A 22,364-nucleotide genomic window follows, 5' to 3' on the forward strand; every position below is an offset into this window, starting at 1 on the left:
GGGAAGGGCAATATCCCAAATCTACAGCCTTCTCATTGACAACCCCAATCCCCGCAGTGATGCACTAAAGATCCGCTGGGAATCAGACATGGGACAAGAGCTGTCCGAGGTAGAATGGAGTAGGGCGTTGTCCTTTCCGAAAGAGGTCTCTAGAAACCATAGATTTCGACTAATCCAATTAAATGTACTTTATTGCACATACTTAACCCCAAGCAGGATTGCGAAGTTCAATAAAACCGCCCAGACACAGTGCACCTGGTGTGGGACAGAGGGAGCAGATCTAATCCACATGTTATGGAACTGCACCAAAACACGTAGCCTCTGGTCAATGGTGAAAAGAACCTGCGAAGAAGCGGAAGTCACTAGGTATAAATGGACCCCAGCTGAATGCCTCCTAGGCTGCTACCCCAGATTGGCCAAACTCAAATATGCGGTTAAGCTGATAGACTTGCTATGCATAACAGCCAAGAGGACCATCGCCATGGCATGGAAACGGCCGGCAGGGCCGAATCATAGAGCATGGCGCAAAGAATTTGAAAGATGGGCGACCGCCGAAACAAGAGCTTGGGAGGACAGTGTGGCTAGATCCACGGACAAGTCGAGTATGGACCTTGCTGCATGGAAAGACACCATGTCCAAACTGTTACATTCCTCCAATGATAAGCCCCCCTGAACATCTCCCCGGCCCTATCACATGACCTAAAGGTTGACCAGAACACTCGAAACCAGACCCCCCCAACATTAACATTCTTGGAAAGCCCAAACCCACACCCGTGGCGCCCGGCCACTCCCCCCGTTTGCGACCCAATCAACCATCACTTGCCCTCAGACCAGAGATAGTTAATGTTTGATGTTTTTGTTATGTAAATGTTGTTGTTCATTTGCAAAGACAGAATTTCGTTGATCACGTTGGTCAATCTGAATAGTGATTGTAATTATAAATGCCAATAAACAAATTTTAAAATAAATACACTCAGGCATAGCCAGATCCCTGCTGCCAAATATTCATCATTTGCACAGTGCCGTCCTCTTTTACACTCGGGCGTGCAAATGAAGTAAACGCTGCCTACCCTGTAGGCATGGCAGGCAGTGTTTACAATGGATTCCTATGGATCCGTCGGAATTTGCACAAGCATCAACATACATGTTGGCGCAAATGCTGGACTATTTGTATGGCGGATACGGAGGGAGCCACAGAAATGCAAGTTGAGCTCCTGTCCGCCATACAAATGAATGAATTCACGTTACGCCACGAAGCATAAAAAGCTCTGTAGGATTTAGAGGCAGGTCTAATCATATAACATCTCAGCAACAATCACCTAACCTGCTCAGTTGTCTTTGCAGCATTCAGGATTCCCTTCTCCTCCCGCGCCTGTCAAACAGCTTTGGCATGCCGCTCTCAACCCACTTCTCCAACAATCAAGGCTCAGGTGGTCCATTGATGTGTAGGCCATCTGTTAGAATGGATTTCTAAACTTTGCTGAATAGATGTTTAGGAGGCCACCCTTGTCAGTGAAACAGGAAACATTTCTGCGAAGTAGCCAGGACAATTCAAGGTAGCTGGGAGAGTAGTGGGGGTGATCTGGGGCCTTGGATGAACACACACAGTAGGACAACAAGAATTACCCTTAGACAGTTGTATATAAAAATACACAATTTATTAGGCCCAAGAATGAACACAAGTGAATAAAGAAAAGCACAGTAATACCACCACCAAAACATATACTATATCAAACATATGTACAGTCACTTTTAGTCAATGCGGTAAAGAGCGAATCCCTCCAAAACCTGTAAGGAGGGAAAACAGAAAATCTTTATCAAATTGGCAAACTTCAGAGATGGATGTCCCTAACTTTAGAAGTCCAGCTTTACGAAGATTGGAGACTTGTGCTCAGTGTCAGATGTGCATGTAATAGCATGCAAGTTGTGCATAAAGACACCAAGTACAACGTTCAAGGGGGAGGAAAAGTTAGAGAACACAGTCTGAAATGCAGAAAATAGGTTCTGAGAGTTAGGAAAGGATCTACTGTAGAGAACAAAGCAAGTCCCAACTTTCGCACGGCTTTATGAAGCGAAGGCCACCCAAGCCAAGACAAGGACCCCAAGGGGATCCTTTGTGCGTAATAATGCAATGGATGAACTAGCGGCCACCAGTAAGTGTTATGATTACTCACCACCCTTAGCTCACTCTGGGTCCAAATTGGCAGATCTGGTGAGGGTCGCCTGGAGAACGAAATCCCACCCTTGGCTTAACTAAGTGCACAGGCGCTGCGGATGCGGGTCCGGTTTACAACTGGAGCTGGAACTCTCGTCTTGATTGCACGACAAAGAAACACTGATGCAGCTGGTTTCAGGACACTTGGAGAAAGGCGGGAAAGTCACCATCTGTGACTGTCACTGTTGCACAGTGACCCAGTGGCACCCAAGTATCACGGTCCGACGCACACTTTTCTCTCTCACGGCCCAAAGCAGCTGGGTCGGTGAAATTCAGCTAGAGGATGATGTGCAGTGCCAGCTAGGATTTCCTAAAGTTCGAGGTAAAACTCAATGAAACAACGCCCCTGCACAGGTGCCAAGGTTTGAGCTGGTCCGTCCACTGGAGGGCCCAGGGAAACTTCAGAAAAGGCTCTTTTGCAGGGCAACACAGAGATGTAGAGAGTGATTGGTCCTACCACTCAAAGGGTTCAAAATACCTTTGCAGGTCTTCAGAGATCAAGCGCAGAGCAGGGCTCTTCTGGGACAGCTGCGGGCTCAGGGGGTGCACGGTTCCGGATAGTCCTTGGATCTGCTTCACCTTCCTGGATAGTTGGCTCTGTGGATAGGTCTATTCAGACCTAATGGTGATCTGCTGGTCTGCACTCAGGCCCCCTCCTCATATCCCAAAGTCCAGTGAGTGCTCGCACCCAGCCGGCCAATGAGGAGATCTGCCTCACTCATGCATGCCAGCAGTGGTCCAATCAGGGACCACTGTGTCTCTCATGCCCTCATTTGTGTATTAACAAATCAGGCCAAAACCCAATGTTTTTTGTTTTCGGGGGAGCAAACTCGCAAAAGGGTTGAATCACAAGGATCAAAGGAGACAGTACCAGGGACCTGGTAATGAGGAGTTGCTTACCCCTCACTACTCTATATCAGAGCAAGGTTGGATATAATCCTAGTCACACATACATATAATTATCTAACAGTAGTCATTCGTGTCAGCCAGACAAAAGACCGAGGGTAGAGAGAGGAGGCATACCTGAGAATAATTTTAATTCAAAATTCAGAACATTAAAAAGCTACAAAATACGACATGTGTACAGATATAAAACAGATACAAGTGGTGTGAAAAACAAAACATATAAATAAGGCAAGGCTTCGGGGGGCAGAGAGCCTTAGAGAGAAACAAAAACAGGTGAAATGACTTGATACACCTTCATTTTCTAATACAAAAATGTTGCAAAATGGCAAAATTTAGCATTTGCTGAGATATAAAGTGTCGACATGTTTCGGCCAATCGTCATATGGGACATTTTCTCAAGTGTCCATACAGAATCTAGTTGTAGTGGCCATCATCAGGACAAGACATTTCTTCAAATACAGCCTTATAAGTGATTCGATGTGGGTATCACGCACATCTAAAAAAATACACATATATATAAAAATTAATCACAATGCATGAAAAACATTTACATATATCTTAAAACTAAGTAACAATAACAATGTAACCTTTAGTCTTAAAAACTACCCTATATAGGCTGTTTTAATAGCCCAGCATATTTTTTGAAAACACACTCCAATAGTGTCATGTGCCCCGAACACATTCAAATACATGCGGTGCAACATATCCCAGGAGTTTTCCAGTGGGAGCATAAATTTGTGTGACATAGAAAAATTGGATCCAACTCTTACCAGTAGCTACTGAATAGAGTGTGATCAGTGAAAAAACCATCCATGGCTCTTGTACAGACGAAAGTATAGCACGATCTACTTGCTACAATGGTCGTCCAGAGGATTCAAAGTACACTCTACATGAACGAGAAAATTTATTCCCAGTGTTAATTTCATTTTATCTCATTTTAGGCCCAAAACTGTTTTTAATATAGTTTGAGGCAGTATGTGCTGTTGGCAGTCACTAAACCACAGGTTTACATAGGTTGACATATTTTCTTTCTAACCTAGCCTGAGAACAACTAATTATAGGATATTTTAACGTAATTACTTCGATATTTATCATTTAAATGGTGTCAAAAAATGAAAAAACAATGAAAAAACAAATGTATCACAGGTCAAAAGACTAATCATCTATCCTAACAAAGCATCAGAGTTATTATTTCAAAAAGGGGAGAAAAAAGAGGAGTCTTGCCCTTGTACAAGAAAAAATGTATCGCAGTGCGCACCTTTGATATTCCAGAACACAGTCGCCAGCGGTTTTCTAATGGGCTACGGGCACGGTTGTGTCAACGTTATGCAGCCAAGTGGAATTTATACCACGCAAGTCCGAGACAGTTAAACGGTTAGTTCGCAGAAAATCTGCAAGATGTAGAAAGAGAACTAATCAGCTTAGCAGCTCGGTAGGAATCGAGCACTTAACTTTAAACACGGTAAAGGACCGACGCTTACCTTAATATCCTGCAAGGGCCTACGGGTCCTCTTGTCCTCACCGCTGTGTACCAAGTGGTCAGAGCGGTGTTGTGGGAGGAGGCTTTTAAATACGTGTATCAATCACGTGATATTGGGTAGAACCTTTTTTTCTTTAAAGGTACAGTGTGTGTCCCCATCTGATACGGGGGAAGACAACCTGGACTGCAATTGTCCAAGTGTAGAGATGTTCCACGGAGATATATACACACAAAGTAAATTCAAAAGTAAATTAAATTAAAAAGAAAGCCCTGGGACGATGGAGTGTCCCAACAGGAAAAATATAACTCGAAGCACGTGGTGTATACACGTGTTTGAAGGGAGCTGATGAAAAAATGAGTCCCGAGGAGAGGTCTGAGCGTATTAGCGTCAACCCCTCACAAGGTAATCAAATCACCAAGGGTCAGAAAAAACGCACCGGGGTCGTAGAGTGTCCGATGGTGAAGTGTCTGCAGATTATTTATCACGTCACGTAATCATGTTATTCCATTCCACCGAGGAATTGAGCCCCTGATTTACCGTATTTAGCGTGTATATCAACCTGGCTGAGAGACAAATCTCTATTTCCTCCTCTTGGTGAGGGGGATATTTTTTGAATTACAAACCATTTGAAGCCCGTGTAATGGTGCTTAGCTATGGTGTAATGGGAGACCATGGGTTTATTCTCGGTTTTGTTCTTTAGGCATGACCTATGTTCGCAGATTCTAAGTCGAACAGTGCGGCTAGTTTTTCCTATATACAATAGGTTGCACGGACATTTAATTCCGTATATCAGCCAATCTGAAGCACAGTTGGAGAAAGATCTCAAATTCCAAACTTTGCCGTTTAGGTCAATGGACTTACAATTGTCTGTTAGGTCACAAACTGAGCAGTGGCCACATTTAAAATGGCCCACTACAGGAGGAAGATTCCACAAAGTGGATTGTGCTGAAAGGGGGCGGGTGGCAGGGTACGTATGGACCAAAAAATCTTTAACGTTTTTTTGGCGCTTGAAAGCAAACCTCGGTTGTGGGGGACTAAACTCATCCGTAGTCAGGATATGCCATTGTTGTTTAATCACTTTGCGCAAAGTATTGCTAATGGGGCTAAAAGTGCTGACGCACGTAATCCTGTCCTCTTTTGTCGAGGGTTCATGTTGAAGGCATCTAGCTCTATTAGCATATTTAGCTCTTTTATATGCTCGGTTAATGCATTTATTAGGATACCCCCTAGCAGACAGGCGCTGTTTCAAGTCTCTGCCTTCTCGAGCAAAATCTTCTAGATCAGTACAGTTTCTTCTGAGTCTCAGAAATTGCCCAATAGGTAGGTTCTCACATAAACTTCGAGGATGAAAGCTGTTATACCTGAGGAGAGTATTCTTATCTGTGGGTTTACGGAAAAGGCTCGTATTAAGAGTCCCATCTTCCGTTTTAAAAATGAGAAGATCCAGAAAGGAAATAGTGGTGGCGTGAAACATCATAGTGAATTTGATGTGTGGGTTATGGTTATTGAGCCATTCTAGAAAACAATGCAAGCGGGGAAGATCCCCCTGCCAGATCATAAATACATCGTCTATATAACGGCACCATTTCAAGATATCTTTTTTGAAAGGATTAGACGAATGGTAGATGGAAGTGGTTTCAAAATGATCCATAAATAAGTTAGCCAAATCTGGCGCAAAGGTTGCCCCCATACTTGTACCATGGATTTGTTTATAGAAGGTCCCTTCGTACAAGAAGAAATTTTCTGTCAAAGCGATTCTAATGCATTCCATAATAAATGGTGTGGGTACTTTTAGCAATGTATCAGTACATTGATTTAAAAAGAGCTCCATTATTGTAAGACATTCTCCTTGTGGAATGCTTGTATAGAGCGACGTCACGTCTAAGGTAACCAGGAGATCATTGGTATTGAGATGGATCTCGGAGACTAAATTAATCATACTGGTGGTATCTTTTACATAGGAGTTCATGTGTAGCACAAAGGGTCTAAGGAACAAGTCTGCATAGATAGAAAGTGGCTCTAGGATAGAATTGATGGCTGATACAATAGGTCTCCCAGGTGGAACCAATGCATTTTTATGGACCTTGGGGAGGAGGTAAAATGCAGGGGTGACAGGTGATGTTTTTATGAGAAACTGATGTTCATCCTGATCTATCCATTCCTCTTGCAGAGCATGGTCCATCAGGCTCTTGATTTCTGCACCGATGGAAGCTGTAGGATCATGATTCAGTCTACGATAAAAATCAGGATTGTTCAGTTGGAGCATCACTTCTGTGGAATAAAGTGTGGTATCCCAAAGAACAATTCCTCCGCCCTTATCGGCGGGTTTTATTAGGAAAGTCGTGTTCTTTTGTAGAACATCAAGGGCCAGCCGTTCACTGTGGCTCAAATTGTCTCTATGGTGGTTTTTGTCTTTTAGGAGATGTTTTGTTTTTTCTAAAATCTTATTTTCAAATGCTAAAATGGCCGGGCTAACCATAGCATTGGAGGGAGTGAAGTGTGAAGGCACTTTAAGGCCGGTTGTACTGGGTATTTTAGTAGAGGATAAACCATCTTTAAAGAAATATTTTAAACGAATCAGGCGAAAGAATTTGTGTAGTTCAACCTGAGTGTCAAAATCTTTGGCTCTAGTAGTGGGGACGAAACTCAGTCCATTTTTCAGGACCGATATTTCTGCCTCAGTAAGAATGTGGTTTGATAAATTAAAAATCGGAATCACCAATTCTGAGGGGGACCCCTCCAGTTGCGGGTTTGCATCCGTGGTGGCCCCTGTTGCCACTGACGTGGTCTCCTCCCTCGCCCTTGAAAAAAAGGTTGGTTGTTCGGGTCGGGCCCATTTGAGGTAGTGGGATTATCGGAGTCACTGCTTGATGTGGTATTGGAAGTATTAGAGAAACTCACATATTTGTTCCTAGGGGGACCTGTGGTTCTTTTTCTGCTTTGTGCCTGTTTGTTTTGATCCTCATAAAAGGAGGGCACCAAATATGGATATGTGTTAGTTTCCTTATAATTTTCCATATCTTTTTTGTATTTCCAAATTTTTTTATCTAAAGTGAACTTTTTGAATTTTACTATTTCTTCTTCAATTTTTGTAAGTTGTTCTTTAATGTCTCTTATAAGGTTATCGCCTTTCATCTTGTTTTCAAGAGTTTCAATTTCCAATTTTTGTTTGGTGGACTCTTCTGCCGAGGTATCGATAATCAGAATCAAATAGTCACGTGAGCATTTATTCCCAACAGCACTAAATTGTCCTTTAAATTTGGTGCTATCTAAAAAAACCCTTCGGATATTTTTAACTTGTAGACCTTCAGGAATGATGCCTGCTTTTAGATAGGCTAGCATCATCTGTCCATGAGATTCCGTGCGGATCAGTTTTTTCTTTTTTTGTAGCAATAGATCCAGATCGTCAGTTTTGGCGACTGGCGGGGCATTAGTTGTATCCATAGCCACTACCGTAGGTAAAGTTATCAATCTTTGGTAATATTCTTCCGAGAATGTCAAAATATTGACACTCTCCATCTTAGTTTTAGACACCGTGTACCATGTGTGTCTGTCTCAAAAATAAACCAATGTCGGCTATCAATGAGGCCTTTCAGCCAAAGGGCTGTCCAAAAGGTGTATTAACAAATCAGGCCAAAACCCAATGTTTTTTGTTTTCGGGGGAGCAAACTCGCAAAAGGGTTGAATCACAAGGATCAAAGGAGACAGTACCAGGGACCTGGTACTGAGGAGTTGCTTACCCCTCACTACTCTATATCAGAGCAAGGTTGGATATAATCCTAGTCACACATACATATAATTATCTAACAGTAGTCATTCGTGTCAGCCAGACAAAAGACCGAGGGTAGAGAGAGGAGGCATACCTGAGAATAATTTTAATTCAAAATTCAGAACATTAAAAAGCTACAAAATACGACATGTGTACAGATATAAAACAGATACAAGTGGTGTGAAAAACAAAACATATAAGGCAAGGCTTCGGGGGGCAGAGAGCCTTAGAGAGAAACAAAAACAGGTGAAGTGACTTGATACACCTTCATTTTCTAATACAAAAATGTTGCAAAATGGCAAAATTTAGCATTTGCTGAGATATAAAGTGTCGACATGTTTCGGCCAATCGTCATATGGGACATTTTCTCAAGTGTCCATACAGAATCTAGTTGTAGTGGCCATCATCAGGACAAGACATTTCTTCAAATACAGCCTTATAAGTGATTCGATGTGGGTATCACGCACATCTAAAAAAATACACATATATATAAAAATTAATCACAATGCATGAAAAACATTTACATATATCTTAAAACTAAGTAACAATAACAATGTAACCTTTAGTCTTAAAAACTACCCTATATAGGCTGTTTTAATAGCCCAGCATATTTTTTTAAAACACACTCCAATAGTGTCATGTGCCCCGAACACATTCAAATACATGCGGTGCAACATATCCCAGGAGTTTTCCAGTGGGAGCATAAATTTGTGTGACATAGAAAAATTGGATCCAACTCTTACCAGTAGCTACTGAATAGAGTGTGATCAGTGAAAAAACCATCCATGGCTCTTGTACAGACGAAAGTATAGCACAATCTACTTGCTATAATGGTCGTCCAGAGGATTCAAAGTACACTCTACATGAACGAGAAAATTTATTCCCAGTGTTAATTTCATTTTATCTCATTTTAGGCCCAAAACTGTTTTTAATATAGTTTGAGGCAGTATGTGCTGTTGGCAGTCACTAAACCACAGGTTTACATAGGTTGACATATTTTCTTTCTAACCTAGCCTGAGAACAACTAATTATAGGATATTTTAACGTAATTACTTCGATATTTATCATTTAAATGGTGTCAAAAAATGAAAAAACAATGAAAAAACAAATGTATCACAGGTCAAAAGACTAATCATCTATCCTAACAAAGCATCAGAGTTATTATTTCAAAAAGGGGAGAAAAAAGAGGAGTCTGGCCCTTGTACAAGAAAAAATGTATCGCAGTGCGCACCTTTGATATTCCAGAACACAGTCGACAGCGGTTTTCTAATGGGCTACGGGCACGGTTGTGTCAACGTTATGCAGCCAAGTGGAATTTATACCACGCAAGTCCGAGACAGTTAAACGGTTAGTTCGCAGAAAATCTGCAAGATGTAGAAAGAGAACTAATCAGCTTAGCAGCTCGGTAGGAATCGAGCACTTAACTTTAAACACGGTAAAGGACCGACGCTTACCTTAATATCCTGCAAGGGCCTACGGGTCCTCTTGTCCTCACCGCTGTGTAGGCGGTCATGCACACCAGACATCCTGGCACCACTAGTGTGGATTGGAACCAGACAGTTCCAGGCCACTTCCTGGGTACCTACACACGTGACATTCATTAGTCAGCAAAAAGTGGCAACTTTTTCGTGGGTGAATGTGAAACCTTATGGTCCTTTTTAATCGAGGTAGCACATCGTACGATGGAGGGGATGGAGAATAACTCTGACACCAAATGATAAGACTGACTTAACGGACGTCGCACAGCATAGTTACAACATGTTAAAAAAAAATGCTTCTTTTATAACAAAAAAATTCGGCCTTGTAGTAGCTTTTGTTCTCTGGGAATATAAAGCAGTGTGTTCTTATCAAGGTTCAGGTCTGCACGCCCACTTCTATTTCCATCCTCGACTCACATGACAGGAGACCGTGAATCAGCCCATATTATAGCCTTTAATTGTCTTGAATAAAGAAACTTGGCACTCATAGTGTTCTCTCTTTGCAACATAGCAAGGGATGCCTCAGCATCTCACGTTCACTGTTCTTCAAGGACTGATAACCAGTTTTGGCTGCTTCAGCCTTTGACACCAGGCCAAACAGCCTTCCTTGGTCAAACCTCGAGCTTCAGCTTATTTCTTTGCTGCGACACACACACACATAGCTATCAATCCTTCTTTCTCCTCAAATATCCAGATTCTATATAATGGGGCACCGCCTGCAGTCTATTCACTACGTATAGCCAGCCTTTACGATTACTTAGTCTACTTGTATTACAGCATCTGTACAGTTATAAAACGGCTTGTATTTTCTGCAGTGCTTCTTCACACGTGAAATCTTCATTCCGTATGTGAAAGTCTTCTCAATTCTTTACTTCGCCATCAGATTCTATAAGGTCTATGCATTTTTTTCTTCAGCCACTCTTCTCAGTGCATCACGCTCATTTCTTGTGACATCACCAGCCTCTCCTTTTCTCATCTTCACACTTCTTCACGGATCTCCTTCAGGAGACCGTCATCTCTACTGGGATACGTCATATAGGGTTTTCTCAGTGGATACCTTTTCTCAAAGGCTCTTCGTGGAATAGGCATCTTTACTGGTGTTGTGCATGTCGCAATTTCCGGTTTCCAACATATAGGCAAAATGGGGGCGGAACTTCTAGCAGTAGCATTCAGCTGCTCCTTTACAAATCCATGCCCAAATAAGGATTCCCAGGTCACAAAGACCAGGAGGAAGGCCAACAGACAAAATGGCCAAAGGAGAAGACAAAAGACCTTGTGGCACGACCATGACGGACAGTAGCCACAGTCATGAACCAAACATGGTAAGCGCGGTATGGCTTGGTAAAAGTTCATAAAAATACATGAAAAAGCTTCTACTTCACCCAGTCTACTCATAGACACATTGCCCAGTTACCAAAAGATTCTTATTGGATGACTAGGGCCTGATAATGCAAGGACCCCATTGCGTGGTACCTTAAAGTACTTTGCGCAATAAACTACAGTTGCCGAAAGTTGCAACATAGTCATAAGACTAAGAGAAAAAAAAACGGACTGCTTGAAGGACAAGTCAGTTTCCCCGTAACGATGAGCGAAAACCCCAGTGGAGTGGAGATGAAGGTTGTGCTCCACTGGCAAAAATTAGGACAGCAGGCTGCTACAAAAACAGAAAGGTGTGGGGGTAGAGGTAAAATAGCAGTAGGTGAAAGATGCATGCTAACACTTCACCAAGCTGAGACCAGCAGAAGAGGAGCCAGAAGCCCGGAGCGTAGCACTCGATTTGTTTTGTTTTCCTTTTTGGTTGCAGAATCAGTGGTAAAATAACACTCCTGCCCATGTTGTTCAAGGAAAAAGCAGGCAACTGCCCTAACTGCCCTCACTTCCCCCATATACTCGGTGACCCTGTTAATGAGTATGCAAATGCTTGACCATCCAATCTGAGTTGCACACTTTTTCTTCCTAAGCAGTTTGGAGGGCAATCAAAAATCAAGTGCATGCAGCTGTAACTGCCCTATGATTTCATCCAGTATGTACACAAACGTGTTTCTTCATATCTCTGCATCCTCATCGCTACTGAGGTGATGTGATCAGTGGCAGAGGGCCAAACCTAAACATTTCTCTCTACAAAGAAACCTAAGAGACCACACCGATCCCACATACCTCGATGTTGGGCCCAGTTGAAAAAAAGGACAAAATGAGCAATGTCCAGCCAGGCCCAGTGCTATCAGTGCTGACAGCTCCAGAGTTGATGGTCCCAGCACCGAGATAAGAATAACCTATAGCCACTGTTGCTAAGGGGATTGTACGGTCAGAGCCTGCGCTTTGAGAGCTGGGACCATCAGTTCGCAAATGCTTGATTATGGAAGAGCGGGTTTCAGATCCGCCTGAGCCAGACACATAACTTTACATTGCTCTGCTCAGAACAGCCCCATTTAAAAGAGTTGCACATATTTTTGTGAGAGATGATCAAGAGGAAGCACGTCTAGGGCTGCAATTTGTTTTAAAACATCTGAGGAAGATGTTGGCCAGAGGAAGCATTGGTGACATACTTTAGCCAAAAAAACTAAAGTAGCGGTTTTGGCTTTTGAGTTCTAAGTGTCCAGCTCAAACCAGTCTTGGACAAACCTATGTCTGTATCAATTGTTGAGAAGGATACAGCACAGAAGCACAGAGCTGGGCCGGAGGAGCCAACATGTTTTACACTTCATCCTTTTACAGAGAATCCTGTGATTCAAGCAGCGACTGCTGGCTCCCAAGCTTTCTCTTCTGCGCCACTACATAGGAATACAAAAACAACTTGAATCTTGGGATTGAAACATGTTTGCCCCAGAAAGCTTGGCTTTGAGGACCATCAATGCTTCTTGTCTCTGGGCAAAATATACACATTCACTTTGGCAAGCAGCTGTATGCACAAAAGCTACATTTCCCCAGGAGTTGCAGGTCTCTTGTATGCAACGTGTACAGGATGGCAAAGACCCTGGTGGAAACATGCTAGACACTACGGACTGTGTCAGTAGATCCATGGGCACAGCAGCGGTAATCTGCCGACACTACCGGACGAGAACTGGTAGTTTTACCCACGATATACAGAGCAAATTACTTGACATGACATTTGACTGCTCTCATTTGTTCAGGATGAAGGCAGATGAGAGCCTTCAAAACGTTAAGGTTTCCTGTTACACTGCAAGGTTGTGCAGTCTTTCCCTTTTAAATTCCACTTTTGCTTTTAGAGGTATTTAGCCCTTACTCCTTTCCTCCTAAAGGTGGTAGGACCATCCAGCGCCAACAGACTCAGCAGACAAGTTTTATTTTTCAGACTCTACGGGGACAGCAGTGTCTCCAAACAAGAAACATCTACTGCAGTCCTATCTTGATCGCAAAGGCCCAAACCACTATAAATTGTTCACCTTTTTGCACCACAAGTCTCTTGTAGGGGAGTAGATTTAGCTCATCAGTGTGCATGGCAAAAAGTCACAAAGGACAGATGGCTACTACAGTTAGTAGGCCTGTCTTTCTTCAGAAAATCCCCCCCAACTTCCCACTATTTTACCTTTCCCTGCTCTGGAACGGCTTCTCTTGGAAGCACAGGCTCAGCTTTGCCTGATTGGAGTGCTGGAGCTCTTTTCAGCAGAGGAAGTTGGGAAAGGCTGGTATTTACATTACTTCCTGATTCCAAAGCATGATGGAGGACTCAGATCTATCTTAGACCAGACCTTGGGACATGTACACTGTCTGATTTATTTAGATCTGCAGGAGCCAAACTTTTACATTCCTTTCCACTCCAAATATCAGAAGTATCTTTTGTGTAGTGGTAAGTACCCTTAGCAGGTCACGGAACTTCCATTTGTCCTCACTTCGGCCAGAGAGAATAGCGGTGGTGGTAGCCCACCTACTCAGGAAGAAGATGCATGTTTTCCCTACTTGGATGACTGAACTCTGCAGGCCAGTTTACGTGGGCAGTTCTGGATACAGAAAAAGGAATATCCTTCCCACCATCAGAGAAAGCAACCAGCATTCAGACTACCCTGGGACTCCTGCGCCCAAAAAGGAACTCCCAGCAGGAGCTTCTTTGTGGATTTTAGCGCTCATGGCATCCCGCATCTTCTTAGTCACAGGCGGAAGACTTCAAATGCTGTCTCTACAGTGCTCCCCCAGAAGCCAGTGCTCACATTTCAGTTGGGAGACGTGGGACATTATCCGGATTCCTACTCATGTCTCTCAAGGACAATCTCCTTCACGGGGCTCCATTCCAACAACTATGGCACCATAGTAATGGAGGCATCATTGAGGGGATGGGAAGCTAATCCGCAGGATCCTTCGGTGAGTGGTCTGTGAAAATGCCCAGAGAAGTCCATCCAAATCAACTTACTGGAACGTCGGCCGTTTGCCAGTTGTCTGGCATTGCAGTCATTTGTTCAATCAGATGTTCTACTGTTATGGAGCACATGGACAACATCACTGCTATGCACTTCATCAACATGATTGGCAGTGTGTGATCACTCAAGCTGTGCAGGAAGGCCATGCTCCTGTGGTACTGGATGATCCAAAATCAGATGTCCGTGCTAGCGTCTCATCTTGCCGGCAATATGAATACTCAGGCAGACCACAGCGATGTCAAATGATGGGAGCTGAGCAGGCAGACAGACAGGGTAGGGCCCCAGCGGGCAAGGCCCACCCACAATCTGTAAATGCCCCTCCAGCAGCCCTGTGTGGGCCTTTACAGATTTCACTGTCAGCAGCTGGGCAGCAGGGGCTGTCCTGCAGCACTTCTGCACATGTCAGGAAGCAGGAAGCTCTCCCTGGTACCTATCTGAAGAGGCCTGGTAGGCAGCTGAGGAGGTGGCGTCATGTCAGATCTGGAAGGAAGCAGGTAAGAGCTGAAAAATCATGTTTGTCTTTGTGCAGGTGTGGGATGAATGCATGTATGTGTATGCAACGGGTGTCTGTTTAAGTTTGCATATGTATGCATGCAAAGGGGTGTCTATGCAATGCATGCATATGAATGAATGCAGTGTGAATGGTGTGCATGGGTGTGAGTGCATGTGAATGAAAATGCCGTGTGAATGTTCTGGATGGTTATGTGAATATCAGAGTGATACTGTATGTGCGCGTGACTGGTGGGTGAATGTGTATGAATGTGGGTGTGTGTGCTTGCAAGTCTCGGACCTAGGGGGGTATTTGGAGCATGGGCATTTTTTTACAGAGCCATGTCATATTTTAATGTCATTTTCTGGCAAAGGAAAGCCAATTTAAGTAGTTGTATTATGTGGAGGAAAGGCTGCGAGTAGGGAAATAAAATGAGGTTGACAGCCTGGCTCTTTTCACACTGTGGCATGGATATTTGTACTCTCATTAAGGACAAATATAGCATGATTGGTGTTCTTACACGAGGAGTGGGGGCATGTGTTAAGCCAGCAAGGACATGTTTTCTCAATGTGAGCTGACTTCTGGCATTAATGCACGTGAAGGTGAAGGTGGGGAGTTTGTGCATCCCGCAAGGAAATGCTTTCTTACTGTGGTATGGCTTTCATTTACTGACATTAAAGGCAAGCCAACAGGAGTATCTTCTTATGTGGGAAAACTGGGATGAATGGATTCAATCAGCATGAAAATGTTTGTACACTGGCAGAATACTGGCACATAACTGCTGGCACTGGCATCATGAAAATGTGTTGGAAAATGCTCCTGCACAATGTTGGTGACTTGGCATCTAATGGATTTTGTTCATGTCTTGCCCTACAAAACCAATTATAAACTGTGTAGCTTTTTACCTAATTTGTCAGAGAAGGAGTGCTGTAAAATGCACCATTTTAACCCATTATTTAAAATCATTTCTCAGTGAGAGAATGCCCTGAATCCCCTTCGTTAATTTTGGCTCCCTCGCTACGTTCCAGAGATCCTGCTCAGTCGGCTGGTGGTAGAAAAAAAAAACTTCCGTCTGCAGGATCCTCTTCGGATGGGCCCAACTAAATTAGCTTCAGGCCCCACCTGTTAGACAATCTTGACTACGCCTCTTTGAACAGGTAGATTGTGGAGACAAACTTGACCAAGGGGACCCGTTATTGACCATATTGACGTTATTGACCATATTGACCCGTTAGCAATCAACTCGAACAAGAAGTTTAGGACTTTCTGTTCCAGGGAGTTTCTGCAGGGGAGCTCTCTGTTCAGTGCACTAGTGATACGCTGGATGTTCTGCCTGGTGTAGGCATGCCCCCATTCCCACTGATTCCTTTGGTGCTGAGGAGGTTGAAGCAGAGCGGGTTAACATGATCTTGATACACCAGATTATGCACGGAGGCCCTGTACCCAGTTATGCTGAACATGCTGCCGTGCCCTCCCTGGAAGATGCCCTGGAAGCAGGAACTAATGACATTGGCGGGGTGCTTCCCCCCCAATGCCAGGAATCATATCTATGTCTAATGGCCAGTTACTAAAGGCGAGCTTGCGGATTCCAGACCAAAAGGTAGCATTCTTCAGGTTCTGCCTTTTGTAATCGGCCCTCTCCTGGTCCCTTTCAGGGGGTCCTCCCCTGAACACTTGTCCGCTGCGTGGCACCCTCCACTGCCCTCCACCCTCAGCTTACCTTTGCGGGCTCTGGGCTTCGGTAGCCTCCTTCTCGCTGTCTGCACACCATGACACTGTGCCCTTTTGTGATTCGGGCTTCCAGGGTTGCAGTATCTAGACCGCAAACACAGGAATCTCAACCTTCATGATGGAAGGTTTAGAGCTTGAGATACAAGTATTGTGATCTTTCAGATGAGATTCTTATTCTGATGCTCCATGGAAGGCGCCCATCAATGAAATTCGAATACGCTGCTCCCTCGTACAGGTGTGAAAGTTGGTGCTGGGACAGAGACAGTGACCCATTGTCATGCTCCAACAGCAATGTGTTGTTTTTCCTCTGCTAAATCAGGCTTGCATGTTAATACCATTAAAGGGATGAGCTGCAATGCCGATTTTCAAGAGGACTTCTGAACAGGGATCCTATTTTACAATGTCCATGGTCCTTTCATTTTTAAAGGGATTTGTTAATTAGTTCCCACCAAAACCCTTTGTCTTTTTATATTATAACTTACTAGCAAAAGCACCTGTTCTCTGAACGGGTTCTGTAGACAGGTATGATAACACTCTCATCAATTGTTGAAAATCAATGATCATGTAGGGTGCTGTTCCGATTCGCTTATCGCTTGATGTGTTTTGCAACCTGAAGTAAACTGCACTGAGAATGGGCGCGTGTGGCTGGCTGACATACCCCAGAGCAGACGTTGGGGGGAGGCGAGTGTTGGTGAGCTGCTGCATATTGGGACCTTTTGTGCTCTCTCCCCACTTGTAGCCTCACCCTGGTGTGGCGCAGTTCGTTGCACTACATTGTGGTGCAAATATCTCAGAAACTGCCTCCTTGGGCCTTGAAACGTAGTTGTGACCTCAAATTTTGTTCCTCGTGTCGAGGCAGGTCCTACTACAGCCACATTGATGTTTTGCCGATTTCAAGCAACCGTCTCAAGTGTGAAGGTGCTGAAATCCAGGGTAAGGGGTGGGGTGTCCACATGTCATGTAGTCAGTAATGTCCGGAGGGTCCTAATAGGTAACTATGCAAAATGTGGTGCAGATTGGCGAAACAGTGTGGAATTGTATTTGGAACAACTCTTCGCAAAGCCAACAAATTTTGTGCTGAAATCCTGGGAACGTGGGTGGGGCGTCCAAATGTCATGTAGCCAGTATTGTCTGGAGGGTCCTAACAGGTAACCATCTTTCCTAAATTATGCCAGTTTCTCAAACCGTATCATTTAGTGTGTCACAACACCAATGTCCATTGCCTCGAAGGAAGCCGACACTTCCCTGTTTATATGTCTCCTGGCTCTTTTTTTGTCGGCCATCTGGTGTTTTCCTCCCCTCACACCCCAACACCCATGCCCTCTGCACCTTCATCCACACTTGGCAGCGCCATCTGCTATGCACCCTTAGATTCTCTCCAACTCACCTTTCCAATCATCCTCTGATGTTCACTGTCCACTATCCCTCCTTTGCTTTCCCCCGCAGGCTCTTTTCATGTTTCTAGAAACCCCTCAATTCCCATCCTTTTTCAGAAAGGCATGCCACACACTACGCCACTCTTTATGTATCCCATTCCTCTCTCCTCTTCTTGCGACTCCATTACCTGGGCCTTTTTTTATATGCTGACGATTCTTTGTTTTTACTCTCTGTCCCTACACTCACACTGTTGTTATCACTCGCTGCATCATTTCCCAATTTACCTGACGTCCTGGGTCTGCACCATGACCGTGCCCTCTAAGTTGTCCTACACCTAACCCAACTTTTTATCGCTTGACTTGACATGCAGCGACCATTTGAGGAGTCAAGCCGACTATGTACTTGCCGTTTCCTTTGTTTATTTTTCACCAGGACATCCTCTCACTGTTCCATTCTTCTCAGGTGATCATTCTCTTTTCTCTCCAGCCATACCCTAGTCACCAAACCAGTCATCTTCCCAAGGTTTTCCTTCATTTCTTTTCCTGCCCCCATTTACCTTTCCCACATTCAACAATTCCAATTTCCCATCACGAGAACTCCTTAATATTGCTCTGCACTCCTCCCGTTGTCTCACTTTCTCCCTTGATCCCTTGAACCCTCAAGTCCCACATTCTTTCTACCTTCGCCCACTCTAACCACTTGATGCCCGTTGTCCACACGTTCTCTCCCTTGTCGAGGGTCCTTGGGCCAAGCTGGCCATTTCTTTGTCCAAGGATGTATCGTTTGGCCCACACCTCTCGAGCTTCCTTCTCCCCCCCTTTCTATCCTTCCCCTGGTCCTGCCATGTGGACAACTTCCTCCATTTCTTCTGCCCACTCCTTACATCTCTTTGAAAGCAGCCCTCTCACCTCTTCATAGACTCTCTGTCATCCCATCTCTATAAACCTTTCCTTATTGTCACTCTCTTCCCTCTGATGCTATTCCCCTTTTATCAAATGCCCTCATCCTCACTTCCCCTATTATCCTTTTATGAGGCCTACACACCATTACACTGTTACCCTTCTTGGGGTGTATTTCATTCACCCCTGCAATCCCTGCATGTGCCACTGTGGCCACATTAGGTATTCTTTTTGAGTGCGCCTCATACCTGCCTAACCTCCTTGTTTTGCCCAGAAACTCTGGGTTTGTACGCCAGTCTCTGGGTCTCCTGGGTACAGCATGGAGTCTCTGGGGTTTCTGGCGTCCCCTCATGTCTCCTCAAACCATCTCTCCTCTTCTCCCCCTGGCGCCTTGCTGGCCGCGATGTTGATGGAAGCGTATTCGACGGGAAGGGAATATCATTCAACTCTCTCACGTCCTTTAATTGTACATTCCTATTTGTGATGGGAGCGCATTAAGACCTAGGCCCGGCACCGGTCCAGCGCCCCCTACTAGTGAAACTCATTCTGCAATGCACAATATATATCGGGTGTAGTTCACAAGCGACCCCATTTAGAAGGTTCTTGATGGTTTGTATGCAGATGGCCCTGCCAGCCATTGGGTGTATAATTGAACTTGAAAAAATCGATACATAACACACCCCATGTACACGTTATGCTGGGCATCAGTAATTGGCATGCCAGCAGCTGTTAGGACACACAGTACCTAACATAAAAGTCTGCACAAAAGGAAACGTGCATGTGTAGCAGCTGGGTAACAGTTTCTCATGTCGGTTTCTATTTAAAAGCGTAATTGGCCCTAAATAAAACCCTTCATTTCATACAGCTGTTTATTGACACATCTCAACAGCTTTGTGGGGTAACGGTAACTATAGTGTGGACTTACAGTCTATCGAAATTAAATTCAGTGATGGGGCTACACTTTTAGAAAGTGGCCTGGCCATTTTGGTCATGCCTAAGTGTGCATTTGTTTTTCGTTGGCAAACCGGCTACACAATCAGTCTACGAATTGGAAGGTCCATGCCTGACCATATCAGGGAGGCGGCCTCCAAAGAGTTCTCGCTTGCATGCCAAGACCCAAAGGTATTCTAAATTTTGCATTAGCCTTGTTTGGACTAAAAACAGGAATCCTTTTGACGGTAAATAAGCAGGTTTCAATTATTAACTGTGTATCCCGAAGGCCTGGTGCAGTATGTTGGTAAAATGGAATAGAGCTGTATCTGGTTTGATGAAGTGACTTATGACTACAGAGTGTTATTATTGCCAGTAGCCATCTGATGCCATTTTATTGTCAACTGACTTCCTGTGACTCAGGCTGCTGCCAGAGACTTTTTGTTTGCTGCCTGGGGATGTGGCTTTCACGAACAACACTTGTTGGACACAGCCCTAGCTGTCCTCTTAGTTCTCTTCAGGGAAGGCCGCCTGCCTTCCCAGGAGGACAGGACATACCCTACCCAAGCAGTAGTGTAGGGATTGATATTATAAAGGAAGCTTTGCTACTACAATGGGGAAGTCACACCAGGGTGCTATTTAATGTAGTCTTTTGATCTCAGGTAGATAGGAGAGGGGGAAGTACAGTGGAGTCCTGTGCCCAGAAGAAGGCTCCTGCCATCCTGGAAATGCATGGACTATCCTTCCTTCCTCTGACCCCTCCTAATTTCCTGCCGACATGGCACTCTGGGAGCTGATATTAGAAGGCAACAACTCATGTTACAACCGGAAGGATTGCCCCCTTATGTAAAGTGCCATTCTTAATGGAATCACCTTAGAATAATGTTGAAGACTCCTGTTGAACCAGCTTGAAGAGGATTTTGTTAGAACATTGTCTGGGTGAAGTCTGCCCAAAGTCTCCAGACACTAGGGTGAAGATAAAGATTTCAAAGGAGACAGAAAGGTAATTCCCCTACACACATCAAGGGTACATTTAGAAGTGGAAACCCCTGTGAGTGTCCCTTTCAACGTTCCTATCTGGGAAGGGTAGAAGGTAGACTCACCTTTACTCGGGACCCAATGCAGGCTCCCACAGCTTGCCAATGACCTGCTGTTGGAAAGTCTCTTGCTTTGACCCTGGTCCCAGGCCTGTGCCTGTTGAATTAGCAAACCATGCAAATATCTCTGGCTGGAAAGGGGAAAACCCTGCAAGTGTTCTTAGCTGGGAAGGGTAGAATAAGGACTCACATTTCCTCTGACAATCTGAACAGCTCCTTACAGCTCCACATGAACAAAACGGTTCTATGTCATTTAATCGACAGTCGTCATTTCAATGGGTTTTTTTACAAATATATTTTAACGAAAAATCTCACCCCTTATATACACTTTCCAAACCCCCTATATTTTGGGAAAGATTTGTGCTCTTGGAGGGGTGTTGGTTCCTGGTCACCTGAATTGTAAAAATGTGATCACTACAGCTACCACAATCCTTTGAGACTGAAAGAGCAACTAATTATTAACACCTGTAAAAGAAATACAGCCTCCCTGATGATTGTTTGTGACAAGAAAGCGCTAGGAGGAGAAAAACAGCAGAGTAATTGAACTGCAGCAGAAGGGATTCAACCCTGTTAATACTTGTTGAATTTTGGGATTTAACCCAGTTACTACTTGTATTTGATATATTTGACTGGGAACTGGAGTGCGCGCCTCACCTTCCTCTTTTTTCCCCTTTACATTTTGATGGGTTTTTTCATTAAAAAATATTTGTTAAAAAACCCAACAAAACAAGATACTTTTGGCTATCTCTGCAATTTTGAACAGCTTCACTCACTTGCCAGCTGTGCTGGCCCTTGAAGATCGCTTGACTATCCCAAGATTTTTTCGAGCAAAGTGTCATTGCCGTTTGTTGAATTGCACCACATTGCTGAGTCCCTTCGTACCACCATGTACAAACGTGAATATGTTAGGTCACTGAAGGTAAGGGAATGCATTGGTCAAACTGGAACAGTAAAATAAAACAGCCTGGCACTAAATCTCAAAAAGGTTATTATTAAGATTATCAGCCTCATTACAAGTTGGGTGGCGTGGTAAAAATGCAGCGGTAATTCCGTTACCACCTCATTACCGCACCACCTAAATACAAATTTAGCAGAGAGGAGGAGGATTCACCTCCAGCTAAGAGCTGGAGGTAAATCCGCCACCTTTCTGGTAAAAAAAACAAAAAGAATCGGTGAATTTACCACTGGTGCAACTACTGATCATGGTAATTCCACTCAAATGCCAATGGAGTGCTATGGACTCCAATTAATGGGGACTAACACCCTACCACCACTTCGAATATGGCAGTAATTCAGCCAGATCAGTGCTGGTAGTGGTAATTCCATTTGGTGGTATCTTTGAGGATTTACCACCGAGATTTACCACCGAGATACCACCAAACTTGTAATGAAGCCGATTTGTCTTTTGCATGTCACATCGTGGTAGACTTTATTTTAGATTGCGGTGAGACAGGGTGGTGCCTTCCTTGGAAATTATTCTATCGAAGTATAGAAATACTTAGCCTTCTATAGTGAGAAACCATAGTCTGAGCTCCCTACACTGGATGTGTTCATTAGAGTGTGTGAAAGGCGCAGGTGGGCATGCAACCTGGCAGGTCAGATCGGGAGAGAAAGGCCC

At 44.2% G+C, this 22,364-nt stretch overlaps 1 protein-coding gene and 1 long non-coding RNA gene across 3 annotated transcripts in view; one reads left to right on the forward strand and one right to left on the reverse strand.

Annotated features, from left to right (window-relative positions):
- ADGRV1 (adhesion G protein-coupled receptor V1) overlaps nt 1-22,364 on the forward strand; it is a 2,479,945-nt gene that overhangs the window by 2,452,243 nt on the left and 5,338 nt on the right. The window lies entirely within an intron of this gene.
- LOC138510970 (uncharacterized) lies at nt 8,462-9,508 on the reverse strand. The gene is made up of 2 exons (XR_011280503.1): nt 9,115-9,508; nt 8,462-8,840 (listed from the first exon to the last, which is right to left on the reverse strand). It is a non-coding gene; the product is annotated as an uncharacterized lncRNA (long non-coding RNA).

The sequence above is a fragment of the Ambystoma mexicanum genome, chromosome 6p (assembly GCF_040938575.1).
Source record: "Ambystoma mexicanum isolate Mex_15411 chromosome 6p, UKY_AmexF1_1, whole genome shotgun sequence".
NCBI classification, from domain to species: domain Eukaryota; kingdom Metazoa; phylum Chordata; class Amphibia; order Caudata; family Ambystomatidae; genus Ambystoma; species Ambystoma mexicanum.